The sequence below is a fragment of the Branchiostoma belcheri genome, unplaced genomic scaffold, assembly GCF_001625305.1.
Source record: "Branchiostoma belcheri isolate BF01 breed outbred unplaced genomic scaffold, Haploidv18h27 scaffold135, whole genome shotgun sequence".
Taxonomy (NCBI): Eukaryota; Metazoa; Chordata; class Leptocardii; order Amphioxiformes; family Branchiostomatidae; genus Branchiostoma; species Branchiostoma belcheri.
Window position 1 is genome coordinate 758,472 of NW_017802769.1, and position 3,902 is coordinate 762,373.

Sequence of the window (3,902 nt, forward strand, 5' to 3'; positions counted from 1 at the left end):
CCACCCCTCCTTCGAGGACCCCCTCCCAGATTACTCCCTCCCGGTCCCCCTGGTGTACCTCCTCCACGAGGCATGCTGCCCCGGATGCCCCCTCCCGGCGCTCCCCCTGGCATGCCCCCTCCTCCTGGCGTCCTACCCCCCAGCAATCCCAGCGTGCTTAGCGCCCCTCCCAGCCTCATCAGCCGACCAATGAACAAAGAGGACTCTGCCACGATCGAGAAGAAGCCGACAGCGACCATCACGGCCAAGCCGCAGATTCGAAACCCGACAGCAGACGTCACGAAGCTCGTGCCCGTGTCGGTACGCATTAAACGTGATAACAAAGGAAAGAAGCCAAAGACGCCAACAGTACCAGTCAAGCGAGCGACGGCGATCACCGTCCCCAGACCGCCGACAGGACCGGGGTCTGGGAAGAACACGGACGAGGCTTATGAGAAGTTCATGAGGGAGATGGAGGGGATCTTGTAGAACACACCTGTATTCAGTACTTCAGGTGAGGATCTTATTCAAGAGAAAACCAAGAAACAATCTCACAAATGACTGACAGCTTGTTTTGAAAACTTGATATTACATTTAACCATAATCGCAGTGTTCTAGCCAGACCATAGGGGCCCCCTATGCTATGATTTTGACCTCGAGTCCTATGCTGTCTTCAACCAGCATAGGGGTATTTTGGGAGAGAGAACCTTCAGAAATTTTGCAAAAAAAAAAAAATAACTTTAGAATGAACCTACCGGGGTATAGGAAATGGAAAATCTGACTTCACAAAATCTGTTCCTCATTAAACAAGAAATAGTGTCTCGGGGTTATGAGTTTCAAAATATTTCGACTCCTATGCTATGGAAAAATCCTGTCTAGATCACTGTATCGTTAATGTAGACATCTGCCAAATCTTTTTTAGTTTAAATGTATAAATACAATTTTTGGGGGGAGGAGAAGATTCATACTAGTACACAAGGTCAAGCAATGTAGCTTTTTTAAACTATGCAAACAGAATGGTGTCTGAAAGTACTTACATAACTTCCGACAGTACTTACATAAGTTGAACATGGTTTGACATATACATGTATATGTCCTTAGGCAATTATTACTACATGGTAGACATCAAAACAGGAAGATAATATCACTTCAGAACTCACACAAAGGGGAAAAAACGATATGCATTAAAGAATGCCCTGAAACATTTTTCACCCATTGTCTCCCATATCCTGTTGAAAGCCAGGAAGAATTGATGACGGCAACTGACATAATTATTTGTAAAGCCTTCATGCATAATAAAGCAAATGGACTAGTCAGGCTTTTCTACTCAAGTCTGTGTGACTAAAGAAGCCATTTTGTTTGCTGCTTGTAAATAGTGTCTATTGTCATACGGAAAGAATAAAATCCGCTGAACTATTTCCTTCCTTTCTTTTCATATGGATGTGTTTTTGCTGAGCCGTTCGGAAGTGGTACATAATGAAGAGCTTCCGTGTGTTAATAGAATTAGGTCAGGGGGTAAATGGTGTGGTTCCTTTTTTTTCTCTTTCTCTGTCCAGAAGTCACTAGTCTTTTTGATGTGGAGAAGTCTCCGGGGAGTCCTTACACCGTCGCTCCAGTTCCAAGAAAGTGTCTGCACGAACGACCAGTGGACAAGTACAGGGATGTATCCTATTCGTCTGTGTCTGTCTCATTTTTTTCACGGTCGTAACAGACTAACAGTGTAGGGCTGCACTTTCGTTATGAATATGATGTATATTCGGAAAAGCCATTATGTTAAAAGGCCTTTGTCTTTTCCCCAATGTTGTAGAGATACCCTCAAAACTCATTGATAAGTGTTGGCATCTGTGTCAATCAAGATTTGTACTTCAATTATGTGTAAAAAAAAATACCTTGTACATGTATGCTTGGTACAAATGAAGCATTTGCATAAAGGAACTTTTTTAAGCATCGGGTGACAACTGGGGAAAGTTATGGGCCTGGAATGCTGGATTTCCTTGTTAAGTAGAGTTTTTTTGAATCATCAATAAATGTTTCCTGAAAAGTCACTAACTTGTTGATATTATTACATTTGTACTTGTTCTTGTCAAAAGATACACTTGTTTTTGTATCACTACACTCAAGGAGTTTGTGAACTTCAAAATTCTTTGCTTCTTTGCTATACATAATTTCCAAATCATCCTGATTAATTTTTGCTGACTTTTATTCTGTTTCCCTTTTTCTCATCTAACGTTACATCACTCTGAAAAAGTTCCAACCTTCAAAGTCAAGAGACAATCTATCCCTGTCCCATTGTATGATACCGCTACCAGTAGCAAACACCCTCATATCAGTATAAGGTACAAAAAAGCTCTTCTCCCACACTCTTACACTAACAAAACATGCTGGTATATTTACCAATGGAAAGAAGACAGTAGCAGTGAGCTAGCATATCGGAATGTTCCCTCAAATAGCCACTTTACTTTGTGTCATCCGGGTTTTTTTCTGAAAAGCGTGATGTTTGAATAGTGAGATTTTCTGGTAGGGGGATCTGGTAGATTAGGGTAACTGGTGTGCTGCGGCGTAACTTGTTGGAGGAGGGTGAAGGGATTTAATGTACCCAGACACAGAAGGGGGATATGTTACAGTGGGCTAGTCCTCTATAGTGTTAAACTGTAGGGATATACTACATATTTGTGATGACAGGGCCCTCTCTCCAAACAAAGCGTATTTGTTGCGATGAGAAGTACACCATGAAAAGAGGCTACAGTGAGATGGTTTCAGAACAGGCATTGTTTGGTTAGATTCATACATTAAAAACAAACTGTGTATGTTGGACTGTGTGTGAACACTAACATAATACTAGCCTCCGTAGCAGGCTTTAAATATAGAACGGGGGAATTGGTGGTCTTCAGCTGTTTTCTGATTAGCCCAGTTCTAAAAAAACGGGGGTAATTCAACCAGGCCGACTATGTTGTCTATATGCAATCAGAAAATAGCACATTAAAGTTCCTGAAGATCCCCAAAACCCCCAGTTTTTGGCATGCTATGGAGGCTAACGTTCATAGAATTTCATAATCTTCTAGTCAACCTTTCAGTAGCCAAGGCAATACCCAATAGGCTGGTTATTGCATCGAAGTCCCTTGCCTATTGGGTACTGTCTAGGCTATGGAAAGATGCCTGGAGATTGGGAATTTTGCCCCACAGGCTTCCCTGGCCATTCATGTATGACATTACTATCTCTGAAGGAAAGGAATTGTTTCAGGAGACAAACTTTTAGGCAGTGTGGCCTAACCAGATTAAAAGAATCGGAACTGTTTTGTGAAAGAGATTACTGTAGACGCCATGCCACAATCCTGTTGTCTTTGTTCCCTTTATCCTTGGCTCAACTAGATGGGATGGATTTTTTCTTGGATTTACACTTTCTATTTTTAAGGGTGTTAATTTGTTGAGATTGGGATTTAATTAGGGTAGTAAAAACACTAGACTCTATAAAAGGATGGTCCAGAGACAGGGTTACTTGTATAGACTTTTCCTGTATGGAAATATGCTTGTATAATGTGATTACTACAGATTATAGAAATTGGACTAGGACTAGCATACTCGCATCGCTCAGAGAAAAAATAATGCCGACGCCCAACAAGACTGCGAAGGAGGCTAGACTAGGACCGAGTAGGGTCCATTTACTGTATAATAGATAGTTGTTCGTCATGTGGTAGTAATATATGGGGATACTTCCAGACCACATGATAATTATAGGCTGTGGTAGATCACAGCATGCACAAAAAAGATAAAAGTCCTACCGGCAAAGGTCCTCAACGAAATAATTGACCAATTACAATCATGCAGGGAAACAGTCGCCTTAGATAAGTTTTCTTATGCAACTGGGAACATCTTTGGAACCTTATAAGTCTTGTAGAGACCTTTTGTTTTAAGGTGTTTGTGAT

The 3,902-nt window shown here is 41.5% G+C and overlaps 1 pseudogene; it reads left to right on the plus strand.

Moving 5' to 3' along the window:
* Window positions 1-57: 57 nt before the first annotated feature.
* Window positions 58-2,024, plus strand: LOC109464264 (annotated as a pseudogene).
* Window positions 2,025-3,902: the final 1,878 nt, after the last annotated feature.